Source organism: Rutidosis leptorrhynchoides, chromosome 4, assembly GCF_046630445.1.
Source record: "Rutidosis leptorrhynchoides isolate AG116_Rl617_1_P2 chromosome 4, CSIRO_AGI_Rlap_v1, whole genome shotgun sequence".
NCBI classification, from domain to species: Eukaryota; Viridiplantae; Streptophyta; class Magnoliopsida; order Asterales; family Asteraceae; genus Rutidosis; species Rutidosis leptorrhynchoides.
The window spans coordinates 365,433,267-365,452,145 of record NC_092336.1 but is presented as its reverse complement, the minus strand read 5'-3'; positions in this window follow the sequence as shown (position 1 = coordinate 365,452,145).

The following is an 18,879-nucleotide window of genomic DNA, read 5'->3' as shown; positions in this document are numbered from 1 at the left end:
GAAGCACTTTATGGTAGAAAGTGCAGGTCTCTGATTTGTTGGAGTGAAGTGGGGGATAGACAGATTACGGGTCCGGAGATAATACAAGAAACTACCGAGAAGATCATCCAAATTCAACAAAGATTGAAAACCGCCCAAAGTCGACAAAAGAGCTACGCTGACATTAAAAGAAAAGATATAGAGTTTGAAATTAGAGAGATGGTCATGCTTAAAGTTGCACCTTGGAAAGGCGTTGTTCGATTTGGTAAACGAGGGAAATTAAATCCAAGGTATATTGGACCATTCAAGATTATTGATCGTGTTGGACCAGTAGCTTACCGACTTGAGTTACCTCAACAACTCGCGGCTGTACATAACACTTTCCACGTCTCTAATTTGAAGAAATGTTTTGCTAAAGAAGATCTCACTATTCCGTTAGATGAAATCCAAATCAACGAAAAACTTCAATTCATCGAAGAACCCGTCGAAATAATGGATCGTGAGGTTAAAAGACTTAAGCAAAACAAGATACCAATTGTTAAGATTCGATGGAATGCTCGTATAGGACCCGAGTTCACCTGGGAGCGTGAAGATCAGATGAAGAAGAAATACCCGCATTTATTTCCAGAAGATACATCAACACCTCCAACTGCTTAAAATTTCGGGACGAAATTTATTTAACGGGTAGGTACTATAGTGACCCGAACTTTTCCATGTTTATATATATATATTAAATGAAATTGTTATTTACATGATTAAGTGTTTCCAACATGTTAATCAATCAAACTTGTTAAGACTTGATTAATTGAAATGTGTTTCATATAGACAATTGACCACCCAAGTTGACCGGTGATTCACGAACGTTAAAACTTGTAAAAACTATATGATAACATATATATGGATATATATATATATATATATATATATATATATATATATATATATATATATATATATATATATATATATATATATATATATATATATATATATATATATATATATATATATATATATATATAGTTAACATGATACTATGATAAGTAAACATATCATTAAGTATATTAACAATGAACTACATATGTAAAAACAAGACTACTAACTTAATGATTTTTAAACGAGACATATATGTAACGATTATCGTTGTAAAGACATTTAATGTATATATATATCATATTAAGATATATTCATACATAATAATATCATGATAATATAATAATTTAAAATCTCATTTGATATTATAAACATTGGGTTAACAACATTTAACAAGATCGTTAACCTAAAGGTTTCAAAACAACACTTACATGTAACGACTAACGATGACTTAACGACTCAGTTAAAATGTATATACATGTAGTATTTTAATATGTATTTATACAATTTCGAAAGACTTCAATACACTTATCAAAATACTTCTACTTAACAAAAATACTTACAATTACATCCTCGTTCAGTTTCATCAACAATTCTACTCGTATGCACCCGTATTCGTACTCGTACAATACACAGCTTTTAGATGTATGTACTATTGGTATATACACTCCAATGATCAGCTCTTAGCAGCCCATGTGAGTCACCTAACACATGTGGGAACCATCATTTGGCAACTAGCATGAAATATCTCATAAAATTACAAAAATATGAGTAATCATTCATGACTTATTTACATGAAAACAAAATTACATATCCTTTATATCTAATCCATACACTAACGACCAAAAACACCTACAAACACTTTCATTCTTCAATTTTCTTCATCTAATTGATCTCTCTCAAGTTCTATCTTCAAGTTCTAAGTGTTCTTCATATATTCTACAAGTTCTAGTTACATAAAATCAAGAATACTTTCAAGTTTGCTAGCTCACTTCCAATCTTGTAAGGTGATCATCCAACCTCAAGAAATCTTTGTTTCTTACAGTAGGTTATCATTCTAATACAAGGTAATAATCATATTCAAACTTTGGTTCAATTTCTATAACTATAACAATCTTATTTCAAGTGATGATCTTACTTGAACTTGTTTTCGTGTCATGATTCTGCTTCAAGAACTTCGAGCCATCCAAGGATCCGTTGAAGCTAGATCCATTTTTCACTTTTCCAGTAGGTTTATCCAAGGAACTTAAGGTAGTAATGATGTTCATAACATCATTCAATTCATACATATAAAGCTATCTTATTCGAAGGTTTAAACTTGTAATCACTAGAACATAGTTTAGTTAATTCTAAACTTGTTCGCAAACAAAAGTTAATCCTTCTAACTTGACTTTTAAAATCAAATAAACACATGTTCTGTATCTATATGATATGCTAACTTAATGATTTAAAACCTGGAGACACGAAAAACACCGTAAAACCGGATTTACGCCGTAGTAGTAACACCGCGGGCTGTTTTGGGTTAGTTAATTAAAAACTATGATAAACTTTGATTTAAAAGTTGTTATTCTGAGAAAATGATTTTTATTATGAACATGAAACTATATCCAAAAATTATGGTCAAACTCAAAGTGGAAGTATGTTTTCTAAAATGGTCATCTAGACGTCGTTCTTTCGACTGAAATGACTACCTTTACAAAAACGACTTGTAACTTATTTTTCCGACTATAAACCTATGCTTTTTCTGTTTAGATTCATAAAATAGAGTTCAATATGAAACCATAGCAATTTGATTCACTCAAAACGGATTTAAAATGAAGAAGTTATGGGTAAAACAAGATTGGATAATTTTTCTCATTTTAGCTACGTGAAAATTTGTAACAAATCTATTCCAACCATAACTTAATCAACTTGTATTGTATATTATGTAATCTTGAGATACCATAGACACGTATACAATGTTTCGACCTATCATGTCGACACATCTATATATATTTCGGAACAACCATAGACACTCTATATGTGAATGTTGGAGTTAGCTATACAGGGTTGAGGTTGATTCCAAAATATATATAGTTTGAGTTGTGATCAATACTGAGATACGTATACACTGGGTCGTGGATTGATTCAAGATAATATTTATCGATTTATTTCTGTACATCTAACTGTGGACAACTAGTTGTAGGTTACTAACGAGGACAGCTGACTTAATAAACTTAAAACATCAAAATATATTAAAAGTGTTGTAAATATATTTTGAACATACTTTGATATATATGTATATATTGTTATAGGTTCGTGAATCAACCAGTGGCCAAGTCTTACTTCCCGACGAAGTAAAAATCTGTGAAAGTGAGTTATAGTCCCACTTTTAAAATCTAATATTTTTGGGATGAGAATACATGCAGGTTTTATAAATGATTTACAAAATAGACACAAGTACGTGAAACTACATTATATGGTTGAATTATCGAAATCGAATATGCCCCTTTTTATTAAGTCTGGTAATCTAAGAATTAGGGAACAGACACCCTAATTGACGCGAATCCTAAAGATAGATCTATTGGGCCTAACAAACCCCATCCAAAGTACCGGATGCTTTAGTACTTCGAAATTTATATCATATCCGAAGGGTGTCCCGGAATGATGGGGATATTCTTATATATGCATCTTGTTAATGTCGGTTACCAGGTGTTCACCATATGAATGATTTTTATCTCTATGTATGGGATGTGTATTGAAATATGAAATCTTGTGGTCTATTATTATGATTTGATATATATAGGTTAAACCTATAACTCACCAACATTTTTGTTGACGTTTTAAGCATGTTTATTCTCAGGTGATTATTAAGAGCTTTCGCTGTCGCATACTTAAATAAGGACGAGATTTGGAGTCCATGCTTGTATGATATTGTGTAAAAACTGCATTCAAGAAACTTATTTTGTTGTAACATATTTGTATTGTAAACCATTATGTAATGGTCGTGTGTAAACAGGATATTTTAGATTATCATTATTTGATAATCTACGTAAAGCTTTTTAAACCTTTATTGATGAAATAAAGGTTATGGTTTGTTTTAAAATGAATGCAGTCTTTGAAAAACGTCTCATATAGAGGTCAAAACCTTGCAACGAAATCAATTAATATGGAACATTTTTAATCAATAAGAACGGGACATTTCACGCTAGCCTTTTAACGGACATATGCTATTTGAGAAGCGTACACGTTGGTTTGCGTGTATTATTAAGATGATTATACAAAGGGTACAAATTATATATACGTTAAGTTTAGTTACCAGGGTGCTCAATTTCGTAGAATATTTTGATAAACGTTTCTGGATAAAACAACTGAAATCTTGTGATCCACCTTTATATACAAATTATACGATACATTAAAACTATGAACTCACCAACCTTTGTGTTGACACTTGTTAGCATGTTTATTCTCAGGTTCCCTAGAAGTCTTCCGCTGTTTGCTTATATGTTAGACAAGCTATGTGCATGGAGTCTTACATGGCATATTTTTCAAGGAAACGTTGCATTCACAAAATCACCACCATGTATATATTTTGATTGCATTATCAACGGAAGTATTATTGTAAACTATTATATTACGGTGATTGTCATATGTAGAAATCATCAGATGTCGAAAACCTTTAATTTAAATATTCAGTAATGGTGTGCCTTTTCAAAAGAATGCAATGTTTACAAAATGTATCATATAGAGGTCAAATACCTCGCAATGAAATCGATGAATGACGTGTTCGTCCATATGGATTTGGAGCGATCGTCACACAAAATGTTTTTAAAAGATCAAAATGTGTTCATAAAATCTTATTTTCCTTAAGAAAACATTAATCTTTTAATACAAGTGGTCTTCAGGATGATTCAATTCCATCCTTAGAGGAAGTAAAGTCTTCCGAAAAAGAAACGTGCTTTTTGATTTAGGTCAAGAAGTTGTCGTCCAGACCGGCTGTAGAGTCTACGAAAAACCTTGTAAAGTTTTCTCGAAAATCAGCTCGAAATCCACGGACCTCAGCATCAAACAGGGTCGCCAAGTGGTCAGACTTATCCTATCCATGAGAGGGTCTGTCTCGTAAAATGGGGAGGACGTCTTGCAAATCAGCTAGATAAGACTGATGAACCAGATCCCCAGAAAGAATAATCTCCTTAAAGATTAAAAATCAGCATTTAAGCCTGATATTACTCAATCCTAGAGATTGACCTTAAAGATTGAGAATTACAAACTCATGGAATTCGATGATATCTATACTCGAACTTGACCGAGAAAATGTTTTGAAAAAAAATAAACCGATTTGTTTTCAAAGAACTTATTTTCAGTACGTTCATTACTGTTGAACGTAAAATTCTAGGAATTCACCGGAATTCATTAGGTCACCTGAACCAAATCGGGTGTCAACCGTACGAACGGTGGTTGCATAGCATGGTCAGAGACAGGACCTTGTGCCAGACCGAAAACTTCTAGGGTGATCTTTACTATTTCTCCTACCAAGGATAGTAATTGCATCCGACATGATATTGACCATGATTTTATGCAATGTCTTAAAAGACATCGCCTTAACAGTTTCTTGTTCATCGCTCTCCTTTACAACCGGACAGTAGTTTGCTGTAAGGTAATATACGGAACAAGTAAACTGGATGTGTGCTTTCTAAATACAGGGATAGCAAGTGGGTACACAAAACCAAAAGTTTTTAGCTTAAAATCAAAAGAAAATACGAAACCCACAACCCACAAAAATGTTTATGAAAACTTGCACCGGTGATGGGTTAATCTGGAAAACGTGTCTAGTATAAAAACTAGCATGCATTTTCAAAAACACAAAACGTTTTCATCAGGTTCCTATTTTCCCTAAGGATCCAAATTTTTTCTAAGTCACGTAGGACTTTAACTACGACCCTTAAGTTTCATTAACTTGGAACTTGTTCGTTGTTATGAATTGAATTGACAGAATTTGTAGAGTGACTTGAAAAAGAAAACATCATCATTGTATATAGTGTGAAATAGAGTGAAAAATAAAAGAATAAATTGTGTGAAGTGTGATTTCCTATTATTTCGGAGTATTATTAGTTCAGTAATTGCTTGAGGGCAAGCAATGTTTAAGTGTGGAGATTTTGATATTGTGCAAAATGAACACATATTTAAACGCAATACCTCTCCTAAATAATAAATTTTCATATGTAATTGTATTATATTTCCATTGTAATTGTATAAATAAATAAAAGTGAAGACGGAATTCGAAAATGAAGATTAAAGGCGAAAATAGTCAAAAACGCTTAACGTACAAGTGATACTCCAAGAGGTACAAGACCTTAATGCTCAAGTGAAAACGTACAAGCTAAGAAGTGAAGAGTACAAGGATTTACAACTCTAAAACAAGACCCAGCAAGCCATCGAATTAGTGAACGAATAAATTAATAATAATACAACAAATAATTCAAGGAAAGTGGCAAACAAGTGGAAAATGATGTCTACTTTTGAGAGGATATATATCATTCATAATGGATTAAAATAAGGGAAAGTTTGGTCATGATATGGAGCATATACAGAGTATTATTTAAGAATCATATGAAGATAGCTTTTGAATACTACTTTTGATTAAACAATGAGAAAGTTGAAATCAAGTTGACAGATATTGAGGAAGTGTGGGTCTAGTTGAACAAATTTACGGAGTGTTAATATGGGAGATAAAGGAGTCGAGAGGAGAGCTCAGAGAGAGGAGATGGGGAATTTACAGAGTACTTTAAGTTTTCAGTTTCAAATTCTATTTTCACTTTGTATTAAATTAGTAGTTTGGGTACTGTAATATCAATTTGTACGGGTGTTGAATTTGAAGTTTTCTACCGCGTTGAATTAATGGAAGCTAAGAACTTTTCTGTAAGTGTTATTTATTTTTCTACCATGTTTAGTAGCTAATTTGTTATTATGCTTCTTTAACCCAAGTAGTTATTATGATTGACTAAAAATAGAAAATGGGTTGATTTAATTTGTACAACGATTAATATTTAGATAAAGAACGACCTTAAGGAAGATTGGGGTTTTAACTATTAATGGGTATGGTAAAATAATTAAGTGACAACTTGTTAAATTACCACTATTTATAATTTACTATATATATAAATAATCACATACGTTGACCGGACACGGAAGACGGGTTATTTACATATATGGTAAATTATTCATTGAAACGGACACGTGAATGGATTAATGATTAAAAGGCTAATTAAAATTAAGGTGGGTTACATTCAGTGACAACTGGTGTAATTATTGACATATGTGACAACCGCGTCAAACCATCTAAATAGTAATTAGTTAGAATATTTGACTGTGGTTACAAGATAGAATGACGAGGACACTCGCATTTGATGCTTGTAATTATAGGACTGCGCTGGACAACTCTAGGTGGACATATTAAATATTCTACGGGTGCAAAGAAAATTAACCCAGGGTAAAAAAAAGTAAAAGTCAAACATCGTAACTACGGAAGTTAAATAAGCATAATACTCTTTTTATTGTATTTTCATCTCGTTTAGTTAAAGTTACTTTTATTTACCACAGTAATTTTTATTTACTTTGTTGCTATAATTTAGTTTAATTTTACTGTCTTGTTGTTAATATCAAAAAGAAAAGCCAAAAAGACAAACCGGTCGTTAAACGGTAAATCCCCCAAAGTTACTAAAATTACTATATATTACTAAATCTAACTTAGTTACTTAATTTAACTAGATAACCTAGTAAAGCACCTAATAAAAGTGTCCATGGATCGACCGCCCGGACTTTACCTTAGCTATATTACTATATGATAGGTATACTTGCCTAGTGTGTTTTAGTTTAATTTTAGGTAATTTCCTGTAGTAAATAATATAAAACTGATAACCGTTTCTTACACCCTAGAAAACATCATCAGTAACCCATTCTTTGAGTAGTGAGATAAGCAAGATTTATGGGTTCATGAGTGAGAAGTGACCACATGACAACGACTTCGGTTCCGGAGATGTGAGTAGCGGTAGGTTCCCGACAATATACATTGTTCCGAACGACATTAAGAATAAGTTGAAGATCATGGCGGATGTCATTATCTTGAATGCGAAGCCATTGGTTGAGGTTTCGTTGTACTCCCGGAGTGGTGATGAGATCTAAGATGGGTTGCAACGGAAACGTAGGATTAAGTGATCTTAGATCAATTGAAGGAGTATAGAAGGAACTCCCATTCGAAGGAATTACCATAACGGTTGCAAATTGTTCAAGGGACCAAGTGTAAGGTGTATTAAAAAGTCGAAATCTCACTTGGTCGGGGTTGAAAACATCAAGATTAGCATAGAATTCCCTAATGGGAGTTGGATAAATGGTTTCATCAAGCTCAAGAAATGAGAAACAGTTGTTATGGGTAAAAAGTTGAGTTAGTTCGGGAAAGTCGGTATGATGAACAACACGCTCATCATGAAGTGTTCTAGTCTCCATGTGTTGCCTATTATTCGTAATACGTTGATTTCTCGTGTTGGTCATTTCCTAGAAAAACAACAATTTTAGCAAAGTAATCAAGTTCATAAGTTTGAAAAACTATATGCTAAACATGTGTAGATTAGTCCTTGTCTAGACCCATTTTGAAAACTATGAATTTGAAATTAAATTGTACTATTTTTCTTTTGAAAATTTAGACAAGTTTCATCATTTTGCTCTATGTTTGTCAAGAGTAGATACTAGTCATAAGATTGACAAGTATCATAATGATTTGTTCAAACATATATGTGTGTGCATGAGTGAGTTCAAAAATTTAAAGTATATATGAGTTTTTATGCAAGAAATCACTATTATGACTCATTTGAAAAGAAAAGCCCTTTTTAAAACAATTTTACACATATATTTTAAGAAAATCATGCAATCAACAAGTGTTCCTATTAGTTTGGAAAGATAAAAAAAAATTGTAACATCCCGCATTTTTTCCATTAATTCATTTTAACGCCCGTCTTTTTTTAGATAATATCTTTCGTTATCTAAATTCGTATCTTTCGTTAACTAACGTTCTTAATATTCCGTTATTCGATTATAACATCTCCCGTTTACTCTCGCGTATTTAAATTAATTCGTTTTGGTTAATTCACGCACCCGCTTTCAAACTCGAGGGACTAAGGTTGCTAAAGGACCAAAGTGGCAACTAGGTCAAAGGGTCAAACCCTCCTCCCCACCACTCATTCAATTTTCTTTTTCTTTTCCATTTTTCTCTCATTTACTACCTCCATCTTTCACCATTTTCATCTTCAACAAAGATTCATCATCTAAATCCAAATCAAGAAGCTAACATAAAAACAAATCATACTTTTGGAATCCTCTCTTCATCCTCTACGTTTTGGTACCAATTTCATAGCTTGAAGTAAGCTTTTCAAAATCTCTAATTTTCATAAATTAGACCTTTAGACTTGAAATGGTGTTAATTAGTGTCTATGGCTCATTGTGATGTCGTGTATGTAATTTGTATGCTCGATCTTGTTATTTGGTGTAACTAGCATGAACACTTGAAATGGGTTTGTTAAATCTTTGATTTTGGATGATGAAATGTGTTTAGATGTTAAACCTTGTGTGTTAAAAGTGTTATTAGCATTGTTAGCTTCGTTTTGGTATCTTGGATGACATGAAAATCTCACATTAACATGATTATTGAATTAATGATTCTTAGTTAGGGTTTGGTGAAGTTTGATATGAACATTTGAGGTCTTAAATGATAATGAGCGTTGTTGGTAAATGTTTAGTTGTGTTGTGTGTATAATTACCTCCAAAACGGCATGCTATATGTGTACGTTTAACATCCAAATTGCTAGATGCAAATTATGAACTTTGAACATTTGATAATGAACATTCAGTGATTCTTTCGATGCGAATTTAATTGTTATAAAAGCTAGTTTTAGTTGATGATATGTTCTTAGTTGTATTCTTTGTCAAAATACCTTTCCAACGATATAAGATACGTGTTGTAAGTGTTTTCGGTTCATAAAATGGGCTAGAATGAAGTTTGATTCGAGACTTGAACATTTGAAACAGACAAGGCACCAGACCACACCCATTGTCGCGGTGCGGCCACCATATGTCGCGGCGCGACATTTGCCTTGTTCAGGGGCTGTTCAACTTTGCATTTTTACGAAAAATTCTAACTATGCTACGCACCTCCGATTAACATGTAACTTGTTCTAACATGCTTATATATGATTTATTAGCTCAGAAAAATAGTCCGAGACCAGACCCGAACGTGTTGACTTTTTTGTTGACTTTGAGCAAAGTTTGACTTTTAGTCAAACTTAACCAGACACTTATGCAATCGTTCTAACGTACTTTTATACTTATATCTTGCATGAAACTTGACAACATGATTCACATGCTATATAATCGAGTCGTAACGAGCCATATGACTAATTGAACACATTTCGTCCGACCTTGTGTTGTAACTGTTAATTGATATAACTTACTTGTTTAGGTCAAGGCTAAACAACTTTCATGCACACATATACTTTGTGAAGTACATTTTTACTCGTGCACTCGAGGTGAGATCATAGCCCCACCTTTTCAACAACTTTTACTCTTTAAACTATGGGATGAGAAACACATACGTTTCATACTTTTATGCTTTGAACACAAGTACGAAAACAAACATTCCACAGCGAGTTAGAACAAAAAGCCAGAATTCAATTATCATTAGTTACACTTGCAGGGTGTAAACGTGAACTTATGTTATGTGATCACATGGGCTTGACGAGCCCTCATTCGGACGGTTCGCTACCGTTAGTGGATGAAATATATTTTCAAGTATAGTGTATGTTCTAACACTACGTAACAGGGTACAAAACAGTTAAGTTTGATAATTGGGTGCTCGCGAACATACTTTTGGAATGCAAACGATTTGGATAATCAACTATACAAAATCTTGTGGTTCAAAAACAACTTTACAAATACACCTATGATTTCACCAACGTTTTTCGTTGACAGTTTTCTATATGTTTCTCAGGTTCATACTTGGCTACTTGATACATGATTCCGCACACTTTGATTACTTGCTTGGGGTCAAGCATACATGCATACACTAGTGATAGCACCTTTGGATTCAAACTTAATGTTTACATGCATACGCTATTGATAGCATTCGTGATTTTCAACTTATATTATGTAGCATGATATTTCATTTATACTTTATAACTTTTGTAAACTTAACTTGTTGTCGAATCGTTTGGTAACTTAAAACTTTGCAAGTCTTACACGTTTCAAATGAATGCGACATAATTTTGGTCAAACGCGTCTCATATAGGGACTATGACCACGTAACGGGACCTAAGTTAACGATGCCATCAATGACGATCTGGCCGGGTCGTTACAATAATCAATTTAATAAAATTGAGATTAAGATTTTGAATGCTTACCTTAAAGAGAATTGAAAGAATATGGACCACTTTTTGAAAAGTACTTGAAGGTAGGACAAAAGTAAATCTAAAAATCCAGTGGTTGGGGTTTAAAGAAGAGATGTGGTTGGTGGAAAAGGTGTTTGGATATTAAAAGAAAAGCATAAAGGACAAAGAAATTCGTCAGACATCAGGCGGCCTCTACGTGCGACGTCTTTGGATTTTCTTGAAATCTTGCACATAAGCACACGCTAAACATGATGTCGGGCCGACTTGCCGTTAAATAAATAAGGGATCCAATCATTCCCCTATATTTAGTACTATCGAATGGTTCTACTTCTCCTTCCAAAGTAAGTTTCACATTTGTTGCCATCGGAGTCGCCGTTGGTTTTGAGTTCTCCATTCCGAATTTTTTGATCATTTCATGAACGTATTTTTGTTGATTGATGAATGTTCCATCTTCTAGTTGCTTGATTTGTAGTTCGAGAAAGAACTTGAGTTCACCCATCATGCTCATTTCAAACTCATCATGCATTAACTTAGAAAACTCATTGCTTTACCGACGATTTTTCCTTTCACATCGCCACCAAAGATTACATCACCTCCATTGTGCTCCGAATACTTTGTGAGGAATTCTTTGTTGCCCGTCATGTGTGTTGTACATCCGTTATCAATTATCCATTCTTCATTTTGTACAACACCATTGAGACAAACCTATATTTGATTAATCAATAACTTTGGTACCCAATGTTTGTTGGGTCCAGAATGATTAGCATTAAAGACTCCTACTCTAACCCATTTCTTAACAATTTTAATTTTGTTGTTCTTTTTAGTTTCGACCCTTTTTCTTTTAAAGTTTTGATTAATCATTTTTCTTGAAGAATTTTTTACAAATGATTTGATTTCTTTTCCTCTTGTCTTAACTTGATTAGTCATGGAAGCCTTTGGTTTTGGTGTTTCTACTACTTGAGGTCTAACAAGCACTATTGGCTTAAGTTTCGATGATTTTGTCTCAAAAGTATTTTCCTTATATCCTAGCCCTTGTTTGTCATTCGTTGATTTTTGAACACTTAAAATGTTTTCTAACACTTTACTACTTCCGTCATATTTTGAAAACTTAATTTTATTTTCAAGTAGTTTGTTAGTTTTGTTCAAGGCATAGTTTTCATGTTTTAAGTCATCACATGTAAGACATTCTTGTGAGTTAGATATTCTTTCTTTAAGTTGTAAGATTTCTAACCTAAGCAAGTTATTTTCTTCCTTTAGACTTGTGTTTTTGTCACTTACTTTACTACTCAAGGCACACAATTTAGCGAAGTTGTCAATACTAAACTCAAAGGAATTTCGAAGTACCTCATTGTCGGTTTGTCTGACTTGTGATCCCTTATCGTCATCACTTGGTATTTCAATGGCCATGAGACACGTTTCCTTTCCTTCTTCTTGAGTGTCGTTTTCTTCATCATCCCATGCACCTCCAAGAAAAGCCTTTTCATTCTTTCTTTTAGGACATTCACTTATTAAGTGATTTGGATCACCACACCCAAAACATTTTCCTACAAACTTTTTCTTGGGATCTAATGGCGTCTTCCTTTGTTCCATCGGAGGGCGAACATGGTTTCCCGGCCTTCGATAGAATTTCTTAAATGAGCGAAAAATAAATGCGAGTTGCTCATCATCATTGAGAATATCATCATCGTCATCATCAATGTCATATTCATCATGAATCTTATCCTTTAGAGCGATTGACTTGTTCTTTTCTCTCTTGGCTTTTTCTAACTCATCATCTTTATCTAGGATAACCTCATGTATTTTGAGATTTCCAATGAGTTCATCTAGAGTTAGCTTTTCCGCATTCTTTGATTCGTCAATTGCCGTCACCTTTGGTCTCCTCTTGATGGTAGAGCCCTTAAGAACTTACGAACATATTGTGTAACATCCCGCATTTTTTCGTTAAATTTATTTTAACACCGTCTTTTTTTTAGATAATATCTTACGTTATCTAAATTCGTACCTTTCGTTGACTAACGTTCTAAATATTTCCGTTATTCGATTATAACATCTCCCGTTAATTTGCGTTTTTAAAATATTCGTTCGGTTAATTCACGCACCCGCTTCTAAACTTGAGGGACTAATCTTGCCACTTGGGCAAATTTGGTTAACTAGTAACCCACCACCACCATTCATTTCATTCATCCACCTCCCACCATTTTTGATACTTCAACATTTACTCTCAAACACCTAAATCTCATTCATTCGTCATCTAAATTCGATCTAGGAAGCTCATAACAAATCCGACTACATATTCTTGATCCTTCATCATCCTCTACATTTTGGTACCAATTTTATCTCGTTTGGGTAACATTTCTAAAACTCTAGATTTCTCTAATTCGTATTTTTGACTTGAAATGGTGTTAGGTAGTGTCTATGGCTCGTGTCTAACATGAATATATGATTTAATTGTTCGATCTTGTTGTTTCGTATAAACTAGCATGAACTTGAAATGGGTTTGTTTAATCTTGAATTTTGGATGATTAAATGTTGTTTAAATGCTGAAGTTCATGTATTAAATGTGTTACTAGCGTCATTAGCTTCAATTTGATGTGTAGATTGATTTGGAAAACATCACTAACATGATTATTGATTTTGTGATTCTTGGTTAGGGTTTGATAGCTTTTAAAATGAACTTTTGATACTTTGAATGCCATGAAATGTTATTAGTAAGTGTTTAGTTGTATTGTATGTTTAATTACCTTCGAAACGGCATATCGCATGTGTAGATTGGATTCCCGAGTCAAGAAATGCATATTATGAACTTGAAACTTTGATTTTGAACATTTTACGATCATTCGACGAGGTTTTTGTTTTTGTAAATGATGAACTTGATTGATGAAAAGTGTTTAGTTGTATTCCTCGTCAAAATACCTTTCCAACGATATAAGATACGTGTTTTGAATGTTTACGGTTCATAAGTTATGGTTGTTTGAAGTTGGATTCGTCTAAGTGTTAAACTGCCCTAGAATTGCTGAACCAGACACAGATGCGGCGCATCTGCCTTGGATGCGGCGCATCTGAGGCAGACTGCCTAAAAATGTCCATTTTCGTTTAATTCTAGCTATGTTACACACCCTCGATTGACACGAAACTTGGCCAACATGCTCATATATGATTTCTAAGCTTAGGAAAATAGTTCGGGACCAGACCCGAACGTGTTGACTTTTTCGTTGACCTTGACTTTGACCAAGTTTGACTTTTAGTCAAACTTAACCAAACACTTATGCAATCGTTCTAACGTACCTTTATACTTGATTCTTGCATGAAACTTGATAACGTGATTCACATGCTATACTATTCGAGTCATAACAAGCCATAGGACTAATTGAACACATTTTGCCCGACCTTGTGTCGTAACCGGTTAATTGATACAACTTACTTGTTTAGTTCAAGACTAAACAACTTTCATGCACACGTTTACTTTGTGAAGTACTTATATACTCGTGCACTCGAGGTAAGATCATAGCCCCACCTTTTCAACAACTTTTATACTTTTAAATCGTGGGCTGAGAAACATATACTTTGTTACATCTTGTACTAACTTTTATGCTTTGAACACAAGTACGAAAACAAACATTCCACAGCGAGTTTGAACAAAAATCCTCAATTCAATTATCATTAGTTGCACTTGCGGGTGTAAGCGAGAACTTATGTTGTGTGGATCCATGCGGGCTAGACGTGCCCTCATTCGGACGGTTCGCTACCGTCGGCAGATGAAATATATTTTCGATTTTAGTGTTTGTTCTAACACTACGTAACAGGGTACCAAACAGTAAAGTCTTGATAATTGGGTGCTCGAGAACGTACTTTTGGAATGCTAACGATTTAGAAAATCAACTATATTAAATCTTGTGGTTCAAAAACAACGTTTACAAACACCTATGATTTCACCAATGTTTTTCGTTGACAGTTTTCTATATGTTTCTCAGGTTCATGAATGGCTATTTGATACATGCTTCCGCGTACACTTATACTTGCTTGGAGTCAAGCATACATGCATACATTCTGATTTCTTGCTTGGGGTCAAGCATACATGCGCACACTTTGATATACTTGCTTGGGGTCAAGCATACATACTTACGCTATTTATAGCAACCGTGATTTTAAACTAATTATGTCGCAAGTTATTTCATTTATACTTTATAATTTTGTAAACTTAAACTTGTTGTCGATCCATTTTGTAAACTTAACTTTACAAGTCTTGTACGTTTCAAATGAATGCGATATAATTTTGGTCAAACACGTCTCATATAGGGACTATGACCACACAATGGGACCTAAGTTAAAGGTGCTGTCAATGACGATTTTGTCGGGTCGTTACAGATGGTATCAGAGCGTTGATTGTAGGGAACTAAGATATGCATTAGTGTGTCTGACAGAGTTGTTAGGACACATTAGTGAATCTAGACTACAACCGGATAGTTAGCCATTGCATTCTGACATACCTTTGCTATAGATAGCACTTACTTGACTACTTGTGCATTATACTTGAATCTCTCTTAAGCAAACTTCTTAGTGGTACCAAACTTTCATCATACGAACTCCTATTCTGCAACTTTCGGGTAACACACGTAAACTTAAGATTCATACGCGTAAGGACGATGACGACTTCATTAGTCATACTTGTTCGGGAACTCTATCTCCCAGATTGTTATTCGCCACCGTTTCAACTTACTATCGGTGTCACACCGGTGTTCCTTACTATCTACCACTTCTTGTTACTACCATCACTACTCTAGGTGAGTATCGTCATCACTATTTATCACTACGGTTGTGTACTATTCGTTATCATGATTCGTTACACTTCTCGTACTGAAATACATTATTGTTTGACTTGAACTGCATTGACGTGAACAATCATTTATACACTTCCCTCGGGGAACGCTTCTTTAGAGTTGCACTAATTCTTTCGATTCAATACGAGTCACGTTAGAGACGTCGTTACACTTTGTTCATTTTAAATTTTCACGATTACACGAACTTGAATCTATGGAGTGATGTGGGAATGGAGGTATGAGTTAGCATAATATAACGACACTCGATCAACGTGGTTATATTACGGTAAGTCATACCAAAGTTTTAATGACTCGTGATGGTGATTGGACTCGATCAACCTAATCACCACCATGTGCCATGTACATGACTTCATTTTTCTTGTTTGAACATCCGAAAATTCCGAGAATACTGATAACAACCATACCCGGGACACATCTTCGATTATTGTCGAACCATATTTATGCTTCCAAATGAATGGAAAATTCTTTCAACTCCAAACGTATGTTACACGTGTATACTATCTCGTTTTCGCACAGTTTTATCGACGAACTACAACATGCTTGATATGCTCACATCGAGGCGGAAACTTCTCACGCATTACACTCGTACTTCCGTATAAGGAAATCTTTTATCTAAATTCTCAATGGAGAGAGAGACTCTTCACATTATACTAGTATTCACCACGAGGGAGAATAGTCCTAACGAACGTTTTCGAAAACCGATAAATCTTCCGCGGCGCGAAATTCTTGAGAAACAGAAACTTGTTCCAACAAACGTTTTCAGGTCCTAACAAGCTTGTTCAAATGTATCTTAAAAGAAATGTATCTCGTTTCGGATCGAGATCCTCGTTCACTTCTAAATTTTGGAGTGCCTTACAAAAAGCCTCGGGACCACGTTTAAACATGAGTACAACACATCAACCACATCTCGAAGGACCAAACAAACATACGATTCAACCTTGGAAACTATAATACGAGTTCGTATTATTGGCTTCTAAATTTCTTGAGAAAAGTCTTTACCTTTAACCAAATTCTCTTATAACGATAGTTATCACACGAGTATTGACGCCACACCTTTTGAAAACTCATATAGCCGCAATTGTCGTTTTCTTAATCGTTGAGCCGAAGTAGGTGACAAGCAAACCACCGAACCCGAACTCATTCATGAAACAACCGAGAAATTGTTCAAATCCAAAAAGACTCAAAACAACCATAGTCACGAAAGGAGCTATGCCGATATTAGACGTAAACCTCTCGAATTCCAAATGGGTGATCGTGCAATGTTAAAAGTCGCTCCTTGAGGAGGTGTAATCCGTTTCGGGAAACGTAGGAAGCTAAATCCGCGATACATTAATCCTTTTGAAATCTTGGGGCGTATTGGACCCGTTACTTACCATTTCGAATTCCTAACTCAAACAAATTCCGCTCACCCTACATTCTGTGTATCAAACTTAAAGACGTGTCTTGCGAACAAGAACTTGTTATCTTTTTCGATGAGCTTACTATCGATGACAAACTTCACTTCATAGGAGAAATGGTTGACATTATGAATAATGAAACCAAACTCTAAAACAACGTAAAAATCCCGACTGTCGAAGTTCGTTGAAATGCCCAAGGAAGTACCCTCATTTATTCGTAGAATTGGCAACGCAAGATTTCAAGGAAGAAACGACAACTACTACTTCCAACTAAATTTCGGAACGAAATTTCTTTTAAGGTCTAGGTAATGTAACATCCCGCATTTTTCCGTTAAATTTATTTTAAAGCCGTCTTTTTTTTTTTAGATAATATCTTCCGTTATCTAAATTCGTACCTTTCGTTGACTAACGTTCTAAATATTTCCGTTATTCGATTATATCATCTCTCATTAATTTGCGTTGTTAAAATATTCGTTCGGTAAATTCACGCACCCGCTTCTAAACTTGAGGGACTAATCTTGCGATTTGGGCAAATTTGGTTAACTAGTAACCCACCACCACCATTCATTTCATTCATCCACCTCCCACCATTTTTGATACTTCAACTTTTACTCTCAAACACCTAAATCATTCATTCGTCATCTAAATTCGATCTAGGAAGCTCACAACAAATCCGACTACATATTCTTGATCCTCTCATCATCCTCTAAATTTTGGTACCAATTTTGAAATGTCCCGTTCATATTGATTATAAACGTTCCATATTAATTAATTTCATTGCGAGGTTTTGACCTCTATATGAGACGTTTTTCAAAGACTGCATTCATTTTTAAAACAACCATAACCTTTATTTTATCAATAAAGGTTTTAAAAACATTACGTAGATTATCAAATAATGATAATCTAAAATATACTGTTTACACACGACCATTACATAATGGTTTACAATAGAAATATATTACATCGACATAAGTTTCTTGAATGCAGTTTTTACACAATATCATACAAACATGGACTCCAAATCTTGTCCTTATTTTAGTATGCAACAGCGGAAGCTCTTAGTATTCACCTGAGAATAAACATGCTTTAAACGTCAACAAAAATGTTGGTGAGTTATAGGTTTAACCTATATATATCAAATCGTAACAATAGACCACAAGATTTCATATTTCAATACACATCCCATACATAGAGATAAAAATCATTCATATGGTGAACACCTGGTAACCGACATTAACAAGATGCATATATAAGAATATCCCCATCATTCCGGGACACCCTTCGGATATGATATAAATTTCAAAGTACTAAAGCATCCGGTACTTTGGATGGGGTTTGTTAGGCCCAATAGATCTATCTTTAGGATTCGCATCAATTAGG